This window comes from Pelodiscus sinensis, chromosome 7, assembly GCF_049634645.1.
Source record: "Pelodiscus sinensis isolate JC-2024 chromosome 7, ASM4963464v1, whole genome shotgun sequence".
Classification (NCBI taxonomy): Eukaryota; Metazoa; Chordata; order Testudines; family Trionychidae; genus Pelodiscus; species Pelodiscus sinensis.
In genome coordinates, this window is record NC_134717.1 from 25,091,032 (window position 1) to 25,110,882 (window position 19,851).

General features: G+C 43.1%; 1 long non-coding RNA gene across 2 annotated transcripts in view; it reads right to left on the reverse strand.

Moving 5' to 3' along the window:
- LOC112547841 (uncharacterized) overlaps nucleotides 1–19,851 on the reverse strand; it is an 87,858-nt gene that overhangs the window by 11,704 nt on the left and 56,303 nt on the right. The window lies entirely within an intron of this gene.

Here is a 19,851-nt window from a genome sequence, read left to right on the forward strand (position 1 = left end):
CCTGTTAGGGTGGAATGAGCTGGTGGCAGCGAGGGGTGGAGAGCTAAGGGGCAATGACAAGGGCTTCTCCTGGCCTGGGAAATTCTCTTTTGAGACCGGTCAGGTCCTGAGGGTGCTGGACCAGGGAAGTCCAACCTGTACTGTTACTTATTGAGCTGAACTTCAGTTGTTCCAGTGAATGAGATTGAGTCATATTTAAAACTTGTAATATAATTTCTAACCTTTCTTTTCTTGTATTAACATAAAAGGAAATGGTCCAGAAGAGCCAAAAAGTCTGGGAATGTCTTTTGCAAGGACGTGCCATTCTTTAAAACATATGTTGCTGAGATTCTTCAGTTTTGGGTCACGTGGGTTACATTTTGCCTTTCTGAATTAATAGTTAATTAGCTCAGTAAAAAACTTGCAAAATCTCTTGGCAATTTCCTAAAAGCTTTAGTGACTAATAATGAATGCTGATCTTGACCAGGTCCCTTGATATCTCATGATTCATTAAAAGTAACAACAGAGAAGTAAAAATGCGTAGTTTTGGACAGCAAAAAAAAAAGTATATAAATGTGAGTTTGATTAAATTTATTGGAAGTGATGACTTGTAACTAGGAAGTCTGGCATACTAATGATAAGATGTGTCACTGACCTTACTGTTTTTAAATTGGAGGTTAGATCAGCATAACTACATAGGTCAGAGATAGGGATTTTTCACACCGGTAAGTGTCGTAGCTATGTTGACCTAAGTTTTAAGTGTGGACTAGATCTAAGGGCTATCATATAATGCTTCTCATCTCACAACTGCTTCCTGATGAATTACTGTGAGATAAGTGAAAGAAGCAAAAAGAGGATTCTGGTTAGAAAAGAGAAAGCTGACAAATAAAATCCTTGATAAATATAAAAAAGAGAAAGAATATACAGGAAAATACATTGGGGGAAAAGTTTTATTGCCTATAGGCCCTTCAAATTTGTGTGCATTTTTAAATTATAATTTCTTAAAAAAACTTGAATCTTTTAAAGTAGCAAACACTAATACATTGGAACAAAAGACAGGACTATGCAGCACTTTAAAGACTAACAAGATGACAGTTCAGAGGTTTCTTTCAATTCTTGTGCCAGAAGAATACCCAGAAACCATCTACTTCAAGACAGACCAAAGGAAACCAACAATAGAACACCACTTGTCATCACCTATAGCCCCCAACTTAAACCCGTCCAACACATTATCAATAAACTACAACCTATACTAGAATAGGATACTACACTCCGAGAGGCTCTGGGAGACAGACCCATAGTCTCCTATAGACAACCCCCTAACCTCAGGATGATTCTTACCAACAACCACAGGACATACCACACTAATACCAACCCTGGAACTTTCCCTTGCAACAAACCCCGGTGCCAGCTTTGTCCACATATTTACTCTGCTGACACCATCATTGGACCTAACCATTTCAGTTATAAGATCAAGAGCACATATTCCTGCTCATCCAGAAATATAATTTATGCTATCATGTGCCGACAGTGTCCATCTGCTATGTACATTGGACAAACGTCTCAGACACTTCACCAAAGAATCAATACACACAAAACTGATATTAGACCATTTCACAAAGAAAAAACAGTTTTTTGCCATTTCTGCCAGAAAGGGCATTGTTTCAATGACTTGACTACCTGCATCCTGCTTCAAAGACATTTTAAATACAAGACTTGAAAGAGAAACCTCTGAACTATCATTCATGCTTAAATTTGACACTTTATGACTGGGCCTTAACAAAGATGCTAATTATCTCAACCATTACAAAGATAGCTTCCCCAATTATCACCTCTAATATCATTAGCTCACAAACATTAACCTTTCCTCCAACCCCCCTCTGTTCTGAAATTTGATTTATCGTTTTTATATGCGTTCACTTTTTTGATTGTATCCCTTCGGTATATATGGTCATGCCAATTTTCTTCCACACTTTGATCTGAGGAAGTGGGTCTGGCCCACGAAAGCTCATCACCTAATAAACCATCTTGTTAGTCTTTAAAGTGCTGCATAGTCCTGTCTTTTGTTTCAGCTAGATCAGATTAACACGGCTACATCTCTATTACTAATACACTGGGGCTTTGTCTGCACTGCCAGCTTTTGTCACACTTCATTTGCATAATCTATTTGAGCTGTTTTTGCACAAAAGCAAGTAGTGTGGACGTTTCCTTTTTGCCCAAAACTCCCTTTTTACTCAAGAACCTTATACCTCTCTGGGAAAGTCATAGATTATACAAATGAAGCATGACAAAATGCTAATCAGCATTTCATTTGCATACTCTCTGCCAGCAAAAGCTGGCAGTGTAGACATAGCTTAGGATTTTTCTTTGCTATCAAGTAATCATACATGGGAGTTAAAAAGGACAAGAACAAAAATAAAAAGTTCTGAAATCAAGTCCTTAATTTAGAATGAGTCAAAGCTAAACTTGTTTCCCAAAGCAAAGAAAATCAAGTAAAACACAGCCAGCTAGCATTGTGTAGATTCACATACTACTGTCATCAGTGAAGCAAATTCAGTAGTGAGGCAGCTGCCCCAAATCTGCCCAGACGGGATTAAAGTAGGATGGAGGGAGCTTGCACAGAGCCCTGGCCAACAAGAAAGGGGCTTGTAAGAAGCCAATGAAAGAGCAGCTTGCTGGGGAAGCCCTATAAATAAGAGCAGGGAAGAGGGAAGTTGAGGCTTGACCAGGGAAGGTGGAGCACAGGCTTCAGGCCACCTCTGCAAAGTCCACCTCCCAGACTGTGTAGTAGGGGGCTAAGGAACCTCCCAATAAGGCTCCGCTGCTCAGGCATCCACCATCTGCCCTGATGGCCTTGACAGCCACACTTTTGGCTGTTTGCTAAGATGACTTCAGGGTTTCCTACTTAACAGAGCTCTCAGTGTTTGTGTGCACTACGCAGTTTTCTTGCATCAGAAACACTGCTCCATACTAAGTTTAACACTGATTTCAGCTCTGCAACATGTGACAAGACTCTTGACTGAGTCTGACTTAGCTCTGCTAATTTACCATGGAGAGAGATAGGGTCAAATGGTGCCTGGGGCCCTGAGGCAGAGCCCACACCACCAGGTACAAATACCTGCCACCAACCTCTCAACTCAGTGGGCTTTGGAAGCCATTCTGCTGCTTAGAAACTGGTGTTTAGCTGAGGATGAGTCAAAAGTGATAATTTGGACACGAAATCCCATCATGCTGAGCACCTAGGCAGGATGGGTTTACCCATGCAAACAAGGTCAGCTCCTAATGTTCTCTTCCACGACTCAGCACTAGACGTCAGTGGAGAGCTCATTCAGAATTTGCTTACATCAGCAAGTGTGTTCTTGGAAACGAGAAGATGGCTGAGAAATCCCATGTGCCAGCCTGATCTCTCAGAACTGAGGAAATAGAGAAGCTGTATCCCACTTTATTTTACTATAAAACTCTGGCTTTGGACCATAATATCAGATTGAACACCATGAATTTGAAAATTAAAAAAAAATACACCATAATAGAGGCCCAAATTAAATGTATACCCCACATTAAAAAACATAGCAAGAGACCTAAAAAAGAGTTACAGTGGCTTAACCACCATGTAAAAGAAGCAGTGAGGGACAAAAAGGCATCTTTTAAGAAGTGGAAGTCCAATCCTAGGGCGATAAATAGAAAGGAACTTAAACACTGTCAAATCAAGTGTAAAAATGTAATAAGAAAAGCAAAAAAAGATTTTGAGGAACAGCTAGCCAAAAACTCAAAAAGAAATAGCAAAATATTTTGTAAGTACATCAGAAGCAGGAAGCCTGCTAAAAAACCTGTGGGTCCCATAGACGATCGAGATATAAAAGGAGCAATCAAGGACGATAAAGCCGTTGCAGAAAAACCAAATGATTTCTTTGCTTCAGTCTTCACGGCTGAGGACGTTAGGAAGATTCCCAAATCTGCACCGTCCTTTGTGGGTGATGAATATGAGGAACTGTCCCGGATTGAAGTGTCATTAGAGGAAGTTTTGGAACAAATAGAAAAACTTAATATTAACAAATCTCCGGGACCGGATGGCATTCATCCAAGGGTTCTGAAAAAACTCAAATGGGAAATTGCTGAACTATTATCTGTGGTTTGTAACCTATCCTTTAAATCAGCTTCCGTACCTAATGACTGGAAGGTAGCTAACGTGACACCAATATTTAATAAGGGCTCTAGAGGTGATCCTGGCAATTACAGACCCGTAATTCTAACTTCAGTACCGGGCAAATTAGTCGAAACAATAGTATAGAATAAAATTGTGAGGTACGTAGAAGAACATAATTTGTTTGACAAAAGTCAGCATGGCTTCTGTAAAGGGAAATCCTGTCTTACTAATCTATTAGAGTTCTTTGAAGGGGTTAAAAAACATGCAGACAAGGGGGATCCAGTAGATATAGTATACTTAGATTTTCAGAAAGCCTTTGACAAGGTCCCTCACCAACGGCTCTTGTGTAAATTACATGGCCATGGGATAAGAGGGAAGGTCCTTTTATGGACTGAGAACTGGTTAAAAGACATGAAACAAAGGGTAGGAATAAATGGTAAATTTTCAGAAAGGAGAAGGGTAACTAGAGGTGTCCCCAAGGGTCAGTCCTGGGACCAATCCTTTTCAACTTATTCATAAATGATCTGGAGAAAGGGGTAAAGTGAGGTGGTAAAGTTTGTGGATGATACCAAACTGTTTAGGATAGTCAAGACAGAAGCAGACTGTGAAGGACTCCAAAAAGATCTCACCAAACTGAGTGATTGGGCAACAAAATAGCAAATGAAATTTAATGTGGATAAGTGTAAAGTAATGCATATTGGGAAAAATAACCCCAACTATAGTTACAGTACGATGGGGGCTAATTTGGCAATGACAAATCAGGAAAGAGATCTCAGGGTTATCGTGGATAGTTCTCTGAAAACTTCCACACAGTGTGCAGCGGTGGTCAAAAAGGCAAATAGGATGCCAGGAATTATTAAGAAAGGGATAGAAAATAAGACACAGAATATCTTACTGCCCCTGTATAAAACTATGGTATGCCCACATCTTGAATACTGTGTACAGATGTGGTCTCCTCACCTCAAAAAAGATATTTTGGCCTTGGAAAGGGTTCAGAAAAGGGAAACTGAAATGATTAGGGGTTTGGAACAGGTCCCATATGAAGAGAGGTTAAAACAACTGGGACTTTTCAGTTTAGAAAAGAAGAGACTTAGGGGGGATACGATAGAGGTATATAAAATCATGAGTGGTGTAGAAAGGGCGAATAAAGAAAAGTTATTTATTAGTTCCCATAATAGAAGAACTAGAGGACACCAAATGAAATTAATGGGTAGCAGGTTTAAAACTAATACAGGCAGTCCCCGGGTTACGTCAGTCCGAATTAAGTCAGACCCCTAGTTACAAACCGGGGGGGCCTGCTAGTGCGGGGTGCTTTCCCCACTGTCACCACCTCCGGCAGCGCGGGGGGCACTTCCCCGCAGCAGACCAGGGAGACACGGAGCTAGCGCCCCCCCCCCAGCAGACCAGGAAGCCTGGAGCGGCTTTTCTCGCCGCGGAGTACGCGGGCGGCGGGACCACTGAGACGCGCCGCAGTCCCACCACCCGCATCCTCCGCGGCAAGAAGAGACGCTCCGCGTCTCCCTGGTCTGCTGGGGGGGGGGCGCAACTAGTGCGCATCCCCCCCCCCAGCAGACCAGGCTTTTCTCACCGACGCTTGGGGTAGAGCAGCTGGGGGGCTGCCAGGTTGGTCCCACAGCGCCAAGATGCGGCGCTACTGGACCAACCCAGCAGCACCCCAGCTGCTCTGCCCCAGGTGTCCCCAAGTCAGCCGCTGCTGAAACTGATCAGCGGCTGATTCCAGGAAGCCCGGGGCACAGCAGCTCTGCCTCGGCTTCCTGTAGTCAGCCGCTGGTCAGTTTCAGCAGCGGCTGACTTGGGAACACCTGGGGCAGAGCCGCTGGGGTGCTGCCGGGTTGGTCCAGTAGCGCCGAGAAGCAGCGCTGCGGGACCAACCCAGCAGCACCCCAGCTGCTCTGCCCCAGGCGTGTCCGATTCAGCCGCTGCTGGTCAGTTTCAACAGCGGCTGAATCTGGACGCCAGTTCCGACTTACATACAAATTCAACTTAAGGACAAACCTACGGTCCCTATCTTGTACGTAACCCAGGGACTGCCTGTAAAAGAAAGTTCTTCTTCACACAGCATGTAGTCAGCCTGTGGAACTCCTTGCCAGAGGAGGTTGTGAAGGCTAGGAATATAACAGAGTTTAAAGAAAAGTTAGATAATTTCAAGGACAGTAGGTCCATAAAAGGCTTTTAGCCAGGGGATAGAAATGGTGTCCCTGGCCTCTGTTTGTCAGAGGCTGGAAAAGGATGGCAGGAGACAAATTGCTTGATTATTGTCTTCGATCCACCCTCTCTAGGGCACCTGGTGCTGGCCATTGTCAGCAGACAGGCTACTGGGCTAGATGGACCTTTGGTCTGACCCAGTACAGCCGTTCTTATGTTCTTATGTAAAAGCCACACACATGCACATCCTTGTCAGCTTCCTTGAAGTCACATCCCCTGTCCTAGAAAATGGTGTATTGAAAACGCACTGGCTTAGAAGGTTTCTTCTCAAGTCAGACAGAGTCTATAAGCCAATGACATTATCTTTCCATTTGTATGACTTTTGCGGCAGGTATTGTCTTAATTTCCTATACTGCACAGAGAACATTAGTATTCATTTTATTTCTACCAATGATACAAGCAAATGTTAATCCACTGTGTCAGTGTCCACCAGCATCATAATTATATCTACCTTCTAGGTCACTTTTATTGGATATAAAGATATTCGAATAGAAGAGACTAGTGCATGGAATCAATCTCTGTATTGTCTTGGTGTTTATATTTGACTGATGCTCTGCTTTCCCATGGGCTTTGCCTACCAGCTGGAGGCTGTTATCCTGTCATAATGTTCTGTTCCTCACATTATCTCCTAATTACTAAAAAAGCACATGTACAGCCAATCTGGGCAGAACTATACTGTATAGCAAGAGATGAGAAAATGTGGCCATATTTTACCCAGACGTGTAAATTAATAAAATCAATATTTCTGAACAGTATAAATTATATGAATAAACATGTCATTAATACTCTATCAAAGCAAACTTGCTGCAAAATGCATCTGAAGAGCAAAGCAATGCAGAGAAGTAACATTAATAGTTCATTTTGTTCATTATTTGCAGCTCTTAATGAAATACTTGAAGGCGGTTGCACAACTCTACTTCAGAGCACAAAAAGAATTATACCACAAATGTTCAAACTAAACTTCAGAAGACTGTATTTGTGTTTCACACTGTGGTCAGCCCCTATTCCATGTGGATACAGTTGGTGGTAGGTAACAAGATTACTCATGGGTTACTGCCTGCAAGCTCTATAAGAGTGCCAAGAGTGAATATGCAACATGTTCTAGGGTTAATGAAGTCTAATGTGCTGCCAATAACATGCTGTGCCATTGCCTGCAGTGTGTGAAAGGATTATATCCTGTTTTAACATACCATTTTATCCATGCAAGAAAATAGAAAGCCATCCAAATCACAGAATTAGTATGCAATTCACTAAATATAAACCTAAACTGGTTTCTACTGCTGTAAAAAACAAGTTTGCCTAGAATTGTAGCTCTTCTTTGAAAACTAACTATGTCAAAATTGCAGTATGGGGGTGTCTTATGCCTATGGCATATGCATGATTTCCAGCTTAAATCTGCTGAAATGTACAAGTAACGAAATGTTTGGGGGGTTTTAAATGCCAATCACACAAACTCATCCTTGAAACTGAAAGACAAGCTGCATTCTTTACGTCGCCATCAACAAAGATTGTACAACCAGAAGTTAGTTAATAGTTCTGTTCACTTTGCGTGAGTCAGAGTCGGACTGCTCTTTGTCTAAAGCCTATATTTCAAGCTTAAATAGCAAAAATCTGGAATGACTTTTCCCTGCTACATCTAACAGACCAATCAGTCTGTGGGACACAGGAATATTTCTGCCCTTTTTAAAACATAGGAACTGTGATAACAGACTTCGAGCCAGACCAAATCCATCCAATGTGTTTAAGACAAATAATTAGCCAATACTAAGGATAACTTAGCAGTTTCCTCCTGAAAAAGTAAAGCAGAGAGAACATATCCTAGAGCTTCTGTCCTACCCGACCCCCCCATCACTGTGCTTAAGTAAATGACAGAACTTCACTGTACTTTACTGAACGCCAGAGTATTAAATCAAAAAGAGGATTTGTCATGGTATCACCTATAGTAGAATGGGGGGGGGGGGAGAATGGTTGAGTCCAAAAACCTGGCCAAAATGTGTTATCCTGGTTTTGTCATTAATATAGTGTTCCTTAGCTGAAGGCCAAGGCCCCCTATCTTCCAAAATGTGGAAGAATTTTTATCTGAAACTGCTGCTTCAAAATCCTTTCATAAGGATCTAAGAGATTTTTTGTTTTTATTATATAATAAACCCTTCTATCTTCTGGCAGCTAACATCTTCTGAAGTGAATTAGAAAAGGGATTGCATTTTACCCTATTAACCATATACAGTAGAGCAGACCTTAACTTCACACAGTCTCCATCAAATCAAAAGTGCTCATCTTTGAAAGCATTTGGGGGATAATATTAAAAACCAAAATCCATTATTTAGACACCAGTGGTTGTAAGGATTTTACCACCACTCATAGGATTCACAAATTTGAGAGGATTTCTCAGGCTTAATAATGATCTCCTTCTGAAATCAGACATCAGAATCCTTTGATCTCTTAAAATCTAGTATAGAATAAGGTTTTTTCATGACTGTTATCTAGTCTATATATGAAGACACCTCAGAGCTTAACTGTCTTCTCAAATTCCAAATTCTAGAAACTAAATACCAATAAGAAAATTCAACTTCCCATGCACATTTCAAAAGAATAAAGATGTCTTCTAAACTTCAGAGTTAGATGACAAATAAACAATAACATCCAATAACAACTGATTTGAAATGGTTATATGTAACCGTCTGTCTGAATATAATCCCTTTGTGAAATTAAAAATCCTAGCATAGGGTATGTCTACACTACAAAGTTAATTCGAACTTACAAAAGTTAGTCCGAATTAACTTTGATAGGCGCTACACAGGCAAACCGCTTAATTCGAACTAGGTAAACCTCATTCTACAAGGACTAACACTTTCCCTGGTGGCCACTCTGGGCACCACCAGGGAAACTCTGATGCCCCCCTCCCGGCCCCGGAGTTTTTAAAGGGGCACGGGCTGGCTACGGTGCCCATGCCAGGTGCAAGCCTGCCAGCACCCAGCCAGCAGACCCTGCACCTGGCACGGCACGAGCCAGCCACCCGCTGCCACCCAGCCCTCCGCCTCTTCTCAGGACCAGGCTGGCGACTCCCAGGAGCCTGCCTGGGGCTGCAAGAGGCGGGCGCCCACCTGGTCTAGTGCAGATATCGTGGACCTCATCCACGACCTCCACACTAGGCACAGGAAAGTGGCCGTCTAGGGCAGGATAGCTGCCAGACTGGCCACCCAGGAGCAGGTGTGCATGAAAATCAAGGTGGTCCAGTGAGACCCCCGACCCTGAGCTTAGAACGGCCATACTGGGTCAGACCAAAGGTCCATCTAGCCCAGTAGCCTGTCTGCCGACAGCGGCCAACACCAGCTACCCCGGAGGGGATGGACCGAAGACAATGACCAAGCCATTTGTCTTGTGCCATCCATCTCCAGCCTTCCAAAACAGAGGCCAGGGACACCATTTCTATCCCCTGGCTAATAGCACTCCATGGACCCAGCCTCCATGAATTTATCTAACTTTTCTTTAAATTCTGTTCTAGTTCCAGCCTTCACAGCCTCCTGCAGCAAGGAGTTCCACAGGTTGACTATTTGCTTTGTGAAGAAGAACTTTCTGTTATTAGTTTGAAGCCTGCTACCCATTCATTTCATTTGGTGTCCTCTAGTCCTTCTATTATGGGAACTAATGAAGAACTTTTCTTTATGCACCCTCTCCACACCACTCATGCTTTTATAGACCTTTATCATATGCCCCCTCAGTCTCCTCTTTTCTAAGCTGAGAAGTCCCAGTCTCTTTAGCCTCTCTTCATATGGGACCTGTTCCAACCCCCTGAATATTCCTATCTTCAGTCTGAGTCAAATTATCTATAACTTTAAGTTTTCCTTAGCTGTAAGGAGCATCTAGCTTGACACTTACTATTTGCTAACTCCTCCAGGTTTCAACAAAGATAAAACCAATGGGAATTAAAAGGAGATGGTTCATTATCCATGAAGTCTGACAAAATAGGTTCCTTGATATTGCTCCTGCTATTCGTAAGTTTTAAATCTGTAAAAGATCCTTATCTATAAAATACATAGCCAAAAGATATTCTGGAGGCTTTCTTCCCTGTGCCTTCAAATTAGGGCAGGATAATCAGAACTGATGTGTGCCAAATCTGTGGTGCTGAGTCAGGGAGTTTGTGTCTAGGAGAAGTCATTTAGACTGCAGTAGATGAGGATTAATATGATGAACTGAGGCAGCATAAGCAATCTCAAGGGTAATACTTACACACCTTAGGACCTCCCACAACTGAGCGAAGGGTAAATAGTGCTCTCAACCTTCATACTGGGCCATCTCACTATTCCTAAAAGGCAAAAAATGGCTCCTTCCCAGCTCACTAAACAGCAATTAAAACATCCACAGCTGGCCCAGCTCAACTGAGGTGGGGTCAGGCTACAGAGCTATAACAATGTTGTGTAGTCATTTGAGCTCAAGTTGGAGCTCCAGATCTAGGACCCTGTAAAGGGACAGGGTCCCAGAGCCTGGCCTGCTGCTTGAACTGAAATGTGTACACAGGAGTTTCTAGCTTCCCAGTCCAAACCCCATGAAGCCACGTTAGCTGACACAGGCCAACCTCAGCCTAACTACTTAGCTGGTTGGTCCCCAGCCTGTAACAATGCTTGGGATTCTTCCGTCCCAAGTACAGGACTCTGCATATGTCCTTGTTGAACCTCATCAGATTTCTTGTGGCCCAATCCGCCAATTTGTCTAAGTCACTCTGGACCCTTTCTCTGCCCTCAAGCATATCTACCTCTCCCCCTAGCTTAGTGTCATCTGCAAACTTGCTGAGGGTGCAATCCATCTCCTCATCTAGGTTATTAATAAAGATATTGAATAAAACCGGTCCTAGAACCGAACCTAGGGGCACTCTGTTAGAAACTGACCACAATCCTGACACCGAGTAGGTGATAACTACCCGCTGGGCCCGGCCTTCTAGCCAGCTTTCTATCCATCTTACCGTCCAGGTCCATTTATCCAATCCATAGTCCCTTAACTTGCTGGCAAGAATATCGTGAGAGACCGTATCAAAAGCCTTGCTAAAGTCAAGGTATATCACATTCACTGACTTTCCCACCTCCACAGAGCAAGTTACCTCATCATAGAAGTGAATCAGATTGGTCAGGCACAACTTGCCCTTTGTGAACCCATGCTGATTATTCCTGATCACTTTCCTCTCTTCCAAGCACCTCAAAATAGATTCCTTAAGGATCCCTTCTATGATTTTTCCAGGAACCGAGGTAAGACTGACTGGCCTATAGTTCTGTGGATCATCCTTCTTCCCTTTTTTGAAGATGGGCACTACATTTGCCTTTTTCCAGTCATCTGGGATCTCTCCCGATCTCCACGACTTTTCAAAGATAATGGCCAAAGGCTCCTCAAGGACATTTGCTAACTCCTTCGGATGCATTAATTCCGGACCCATGGATTTGTGTACATTTAGCTTTTCTAAATAGTTCCTAACCTGTTCTTTATCCACCAAGGGCTGTCCATCTTCATCCCATCTTGCATCACTTAGCACTTTAGTCCGGGAGCCAACCTTGCCCGTGAATAAAGAGGCAAAGAAAGCATTGAGTACTTCAGCTTTCCCCACATCATCTGTCACTAGGTTACCTCCTTCACCCAGTAGGGGCCCCACACCCTCTCTGATCACCTTCTTGTTAACATACCTGTAGAAACCTTTCTTGTTATCCTTCACATCCTTAGCCAGTCGCAATTCCAATTGCGCTTTCGCCTTCCTGATAAACCCCCAGCATTCTTGAGGTATACATTTATACACTTCCCTGGTCAATGTGCTTAAGTTCACCAAGAATTTCCCCTGTAAGCCAATCCAGTCTCCTACCATGTTTGTTTCTCTTGCTATGCATCGGGATGGTTTCTTTCTGTGCCTTCAATAAGGCTTCTTTAAAATACTGCCAGCTCTCCTGGACTCCTTTCCCCTTCATGTTAGCATCCCAGGGGTTTCTGTCCATCAGGTCTCTGAGGGAGTCAAAGTCTGCTTTTCTAAAGTCCAAGGTGTATATTTTACTACTCTCTTTTCTTCCTTTGGTCAGGATCCTGAAATCTACCATCTCATGATCACTGCTTCCGAGGTTGTCACCCACCTCTACTTCCCCTATTAGTTCCTCCCTGTTTGTGAGCAAAAGGTCAAGCTGCGCACGGCCCCTGGTCGTATCCTTCAGCACTTGTACCAAGAAGTTATCCCCAACATTCTCCAAAAACTTCCTGGATTGCCTGTGTACTTCCGTATTGGTTTCCCAACAGATGTCAGGGTGATTAAAGTCCCCCACGAGCACCAGGGCCTGCAATCTGGAAGCTTCTCTTAGTTGTCTGAAGAAAGCCTCATCTACCTCATCCACCTGATTTGGTGGCCTGTAATAGACACCAACCACAACATCATTGCTGTTGTTTGCACCTCTAAACTTAACCCATAGACTCTCAACAGGTTTTTCTCCCTCTATATACTGGAGTTCTGAGCAATCATGGTGCGCTCTTACACATAGTGCAACTCCTCCTTTTCTCCCCTGCCTGTTCTTCCTGAACGGTCTATACCCTTCCATGATAGCGCTCCAGCCATGCGAGTCATACCACCAAGTCTCTGTTATCCCAATTAAATCATATTTCTTGGACTGGACCAGGGCCTCCAGTTCTTCCTGTTTGTTGCCCAGGCTTCTCGCATTAGTATACAAACACCTCAGATAATCAGTTGATCGCTCTATCTTCTCCATTCAAATCAGGGGTCTTCCTTTCTTGCTCATACCTCTTTCCATTTCTTCCCAGTATCCGACTTTCCCACTCCCCTCAGGGTTTTGGTCCCCCAACAAACCTAGTTTAAAGCCCTCCTCACTCGGTTTGCAAGCCTGCCCACGAAGATGCTCCTTCCTCTCCTTGTTAGGTGGATCCCATCTCTTCCTAACAATCCTTGTGCCTGGAACAGAGTCCCATGGTCGAAGAAACCAAAGATCTCTCTCTGACACCACCTGTGCAACCACGCATTTACTTCCTCAATTTGACGATCCCTGCCCAGTCCTTTCGCTTTAACAGGGAGGACGGACGAGAACACCACTTGTGCTCTGAATTCTTCGATCCTTCTTCCCAGCACTACATAATACACAGTAACCCACTCAAGGTCATTCTTGGCCGTATTGTTAGTTCCCACGTGGAGAAGGAGGAAGGGGTAGCGATCCGAAGGTATGATCAGTTTTATAAGCCTCTCAGTCACATCCTGAATTTGAGCTCCCGGTAAGCAGCACACCTCTCGAGATTCCGGGTCCGGACGGCAGACGGATGGCTCAGTCCCTCTTAGGAGGGAGTCCCCAACCACCATCACCCATCACCTTCTTTTGGGAGTGGTTGTCATGGAACCCCCATCCCTAGGACTACGCATCCCATGCCTTCGAGTAGATGGTGGTCCCTTCCGGTGTCTTCCTTGTGAGGTCCCTTCCAAAGCATTCACCACCGCAGAGCCTGTGGAGAGAGCCAGAAAGTGATTACTTACCTCTATAACACTGGGGGGTTCCTGTGCTGGCCTTTTTCCCCTTCTAGAAGTTACATGCTGCCAGTTCTCTTTCTGGTCTCCTACTGCCCTCTCTGGCTTTTCCGCCTGCCGTACTTGCAGGATTAAATGCTGCCTTCTATCAAGGAAGTCTTCATCCTCTCTGATTGAGTGTAGGGTTGACACCTGGGCCTCCAGTCCTCTAATTTTTTCTTCCAAAATGGTGACCAGCTTGCACTTAGTGCAGATGAAATTTGATCTTTCTTCCGGGAGGAAGACAAACATGGCACACACTGTGCAGGTAACAACAGCAGACCTATCACCATCCATACCTGCTGTCCTGAAAAAAGGATTGGTTCCTTCCTACTGATATTGCACTCTCCTCTCTATTCTGTCCTTTCAAACTAACCCCAGTTAGCTTTCCTAAAAGAAGTTCAAAAAACTTTATATTTAAATACTTGTTTCCATGCTTCTTTCTCCTGTCTAGCCTCTGATCAGGAAAACAATGAAAGTAGACATCATGAGAGAGAAAATATCTGAATAACTGAGAATATGTTGGAAATTGTTTCTGTTCTTTAAAAAAGTCTCAACAAAATACCAAGGAGTACACCAGAGGGGAAAAAAGAATAATAATTAGAAACTAGAGATTTTCTGACCTTCAAAAGTGACTGTATAAGAAAATTTCCTTGTATATGATAGGAAATCAAAACAATGTTTCCCAAAAGAAATTTTAGAGGCAAGTTGAAAGATCATCAATAATTTGCACTTCCTTCCAGCAAAATTTAAGAGTGACCCACAAAAAAATAAAATAAAACAAAACCAGTAACAGCAACACACAATGCCTGAAGAACAAACCAAGATATCATCTCTGAGAGGAAATCAAAAAGTCAAAGTAATCCTGTCAAAATAAGAAAAATATCAGTAAACTGAAAGTACAAGTGAAACAGCAGACTTAAATCTCAGAAGGGAAGATTTCTAGAAATACCTAACAAAAATTTCAAAGTGCTGGTAAAAAAAAAAAAGATCCTCTTCCACATAGGGGATTTTTTTTAAAGATACCTTTGTATTAGTTTTTACAGAGTTGTTAGAGTATTAGCACAATGGTGTGAAATTATTTAATAGGATGTTCCACATACCTACAAAAATAAAGAATGCAAAGCTTCAGCTGTACAGTGTTTGTAATTCAACTTCTGTGAGTAATATTCTTGAATGAGACTGTTAAAAACTGTGGGGCATAAGGAAATTAGCTACAATCAGGTAGTAATAAGAAATCTGCAGAAGGGCAAGATATTCAATAACAGCTATAAGTTTTGGGAGAATGGAGAGACAACTTCATATCCCATTAACTACTACCTCAAAAAGGAATGGCTTAATTGTCTAAGCCTCAGGTTTGACATTCTCCTCTTCTTAATGAGCTAGCAAGAGTAAAACGTGGTTCAGATCCCAGCAGAGACTCCTTAAACCCATCATCGTTCTGAGGGTAAACAAATGAGGTTCTTCGCTGTTTAGCAAGGTCTTTCAGATGAGTTCTTAAAAAAAAAAAATTCCATCTGCTCTGCGTGGAAATTAAGAGATGGGATTATTCAAAACTACAGAAAACAGCAATCTCATCTGAATAAAAAGTGTTGGCCTTCTGGAGAAAAAAACCCTCTTCTCATCAAGAGATTCAGTTTTTGGCTAAAAAATGAGAAATTGGGTCAAGTATGTCTGCAACAATACAAACAACAAAAAGTCAGGAAATGGAACTTGGAGTAAAATTTCATATAAACTATAATAGATAAATGCATTTCCCACACACCTCAGAAGCAGTGCAAAGGCTTAGGGGAAGTAAAGGTAACGGAGAAGCTAAGGGACAAGGAAATAATTGTTGGGGGAAAGTCTGAAGGGTTGTTGGGTATGTGTGGGACAAGGGGTCCTGGGAGGAAGGATTGTTAGGGAGCCTCCACCTTGTAGACACTGGCTAATCCCTAGCCTCTCACACTCAGTCAGGCACATCTTTCTCTGTCCCCATGTGGCCTTTCGCCCCCACTCAGCCAATGCCTTCCCTCTCCCATATGGTCTTGCATCCCTCTCTCTCACTCATCCCCTGTCTCAGTGTTGTGCCTCACTATCTCCGATGCCTCACTAGCTCCGATGTGCTTACCCTATCTGTTCCCTCCACCAGCCTTTCATAATGCCAGTCTGTTGACCCCCAGCAGCACTGTATACTCTGCTCAGTCCACTCCCCCCATCCTATGTCTCTTCACCTGGCCCCACTACAAAGCCCTTGTTTCCCTTCCTCTCTGAAGCAGCCTTCTCTTCTGGCATCACAATAGCTCTTCGTGGACAAAGGATGTAATTAAAGCCTCCCTTTGCCTTACTATCAGAATCAATTGTTCTACAATCTACAGGGTAGAAAAAATAAGAGGGGGTCATTAATTCTGCACTTGCACAGTGGCTCAGAATTCCTCGATTAACAAAGGGAACAAAGAACAAGATCACTGAAGCAGATGCCTTTAGGCAGGCTCCAGCTTGCACAGATTCCCACTGATTTCAGTGGATCTCTACCCAGGCCTGTATTGAAATCACTGTGGCTACGTCTACACTGGCCCCTTTTCCGGAAGGGGCATGGTAATTTTTGAGATCGTAATAGGGAAATCCGCGGGGGATTCAAATATCCCCCGCGGCATTTAAATAAAAATGTCCCCCGCTTTTTTCCGGCTTTTAGAAAAGCCGGAAAAGAGCGTCTACACTGGCCAGATCCTCCGGAAAAAAGCCCTTTTCCGGAGGATCTCTTATTCCTACTTCGAAGTAGGAATAAGAGATCCTCCGGAAAAGGGGTTTTTTCCGGAGGATCTGGCCAGTGTAGACGCTCTTTTCCGGCTTTTCTAAAAGCCGGAAAAAAGCGGGGGACATTTTTATTTAAATGCCGCGGGGGATATTTGAATCCCCCGCGGATTTCCCTATTACGATCTCAAAAATTACCATGCCCCTTCCGGAAAAGGGGCCAGTGTAGACGAGCCCTGTGGGATCAAGGCCTAACACATTACAAATCAACAGTCATTTCAGAAAAAGTGAATTAACATTCCAGTGTTGTTCTCAGCAGCACTAGAACAAATCTCAGCCGTGTGACTTTTACTTTTCCATGGTACCAATCTTAATTGTTGGCATGCAATCTGTTGCTTGTTTTTATTTTGTTAAAAAAGTGAGGCAACAGTAGAATTGTTAGATCAACTCTAGTCATTCAAATGAAACTTCATCCATCATTATCCCTGAAGCCACCAGCTGTTTCTGATTAGGATAAAAGTGTAACTAATTTTCAAAGATAGAGACGGCATTCATTTTCAGGCATGAGTAATATTAATGCCACAGTCAGAGAAGCAAGAGATCATGGCACTGGTACTGTGATGTGACTGAAACATGCAAAAGAAATAATAAAATAAGTAATACAAATAATAATTCTGGTCTTCTATATTCTTTTTACACTCACAGACCTCATAGCTCTGTATGACAGCTCCTAACGGCTCCAAATAGGACAAAAATCCCATTCTGCATGGTGTTGTAAAAGAACATAGTAAGACTCTGGAGCTATGTCTACACTGCCAGCTTTTGCTGGCAGAGAATTTGTAAATGAAGCGCTGATTAGCATTTTGTTGTGCTTCATTTGCATAATCTATTTGAGCCATTTTGCGCAAAAACAAGCAGCGTGGATGTTTCCTTTTTGCACAAAAACCCCTTTTTGCGCAAGATCCTTATGCCTCTCTCTTGGGGAGGCGGGTCGGAACTTGAACCCAGAAGAGGCATAAGGATCTTGTGCAAAAAGGAAATGTCCACACTGCTTGTTTTTGCACAAAAAACCCTTGCGCAAAAACGGCTTGAATAAGCCGGCAATGTAGACAAAGCCAGACTGTGCCCCAAAACATTTAAAATGTAATGCTGGTTAGGGTACATAAATGAGCTTAGGAAACAAATAGGAAAGTGGTGATGAAGGACATGGATTTCAATAAAAAGTCTCATGGTTTTGCTAGCAAGTTATGTACACAGTTTGATGTGATACAGAGGTTTCCATGTTGATCATGAATTCTTTTCCTTTATATATATTATTGTTTATAGGCTTCTGCTGATTATCTAGATTTCCTTTTAGGTGACAAAAAATGGGGAAAATATGAGAATGTTAAAGCAAGAGAGTATACATGGATGGTAGGAGGTATGGTGGGGTGTGCAAACCCAAACTGGGGAACAGGTATTAAGAACAAACTTAAAAAACAACTAATAGTCCAGTAATACCTTAGTAACTCTGGTCAACTCTGCCCTGATACACCTTCTAGTTGTGCTGTCAGAAAAGGTGGAGCTTAAAAAGCAGACAAGCTTAATACATTAGGTCAGTCAGTGCAAGGGAGCAGACTTGAAGTTAGCCTCAACACAGACTCCAAGCCATCACAGATGAAACAATGGAGTAGCTGTTCATGAATTTGGTAGGAACTCCCTTCTCTCTCTCCCAAACACACACACACACACACACACCTTTTGTGATGGGGACATTTTACAGGCCGTAAGACAAGTCTTCACCAGGATTTTGGAGAGGCTGGAATGCAGTGCAAAGTAATCAAGAGAGTAGGCTAGGTGATACCCTAGCCTAGGTCACATACCTGAACTGCTTGCACCAGACCCCTGGACTAAAATCTGGAGGAGTGGGATGGCTGCCAGTTCCATGGACTTGCACTACTAGTCACTACCTCTAATCTCCCTCCCTGCAAACTTGGGTCACTAGGTGGTATGACCAGTCAGAGCTCTGACCGCTTGGGGACATGGTCTATAGAGAAAGTCCCCATCACATCTGGTGGAGAAAGAGGCGATAGCCCCAGTCCAGCTGAAAGAACATTAATGGGAAAAAACCACAACCCATCATGGCTGGGAATGGTGAGTAGCCGTATTTGAAGATGCTCAGATACATAAAGCATCTATCTAGTGGCCCTCCAATGGCATACTACATCCAGCCCGTAGGCCACTTCTTGTTCACTCCTGCTCTGGACTGAAGTTCCCTAGTATGTTCTGATCTACTCTCAGTTCAAATAGTATTTGATCAGCATGCACTAGGGAACATTTAGTGTGCGGTGGTAGGGTCCTCATGACCAATTAGTGCATGAAATGTTAGTGTGCTACACGTGCACAACCCAACATGTCATGCACTAACTCTCTGTCTAGACAATCCCCAAGAGGACTTCCCTGAATTTCACAGGATAAAGCATCTTGAGTGTATTTTGTCCACACTGGTGAACTCAACCCCACTGTTACCCTGCATATCCTTTGTACTGGCAATACTCTGCTGCCACAAAGCTCATAGGGACACTAGCAAGAGAGGGGACAAGTTATGCCAGCCTGCAGGGCTACCTTAGGGGGCATCTACACTGCACCCTTAGCTTGAAATAAGCTACGCAATTTGAGCTACGCAAATTGCGTAGCTTATTTCGAGTTAGTTTTGAAATAGCTTGTTTCATAATTTGGCGCTATCTACACAGTGCCAAATGTTTAAATAAACCGCTATTCCAAAACATCCCTTAATCCTCATGGAATGAGGTTTACAGGGACGTCAAAAAAAGCGAGCCAGTTATATTTTGAAATAATGGGTTTGTTTCAAAGACATGGAATAGCTATTCTGGGATCCAGAAGTATCCCAAAAATAACGCTGCAGTGTAGACGTACCCTTAGTTTGCAACAGGAGCTGACCCGGTCCCTTGCAACCTCTGAATAGGGCATGTGCAAGCAAACTTGGTCCCTATGCCTTTATGTTTCCACCCCTCATGGGCAGCAGTTTCAGCAAACTTTTCTTACAAGCTGTAAACCAGGTGCATACTGACTGATGACATGCCAACATATCCAAAGCTGCTGAGTATGCTGAAGCCAGCAGCTATGGGCTTATCTTTTTGCCTAAGGATTATGTTGGCAGAGTAAAATGTCTTATTTTAATATGTACTGCGAAGATTTTAAATGCTTCATTAAACATGCATAAGAGGGGTCCAAACAAGAA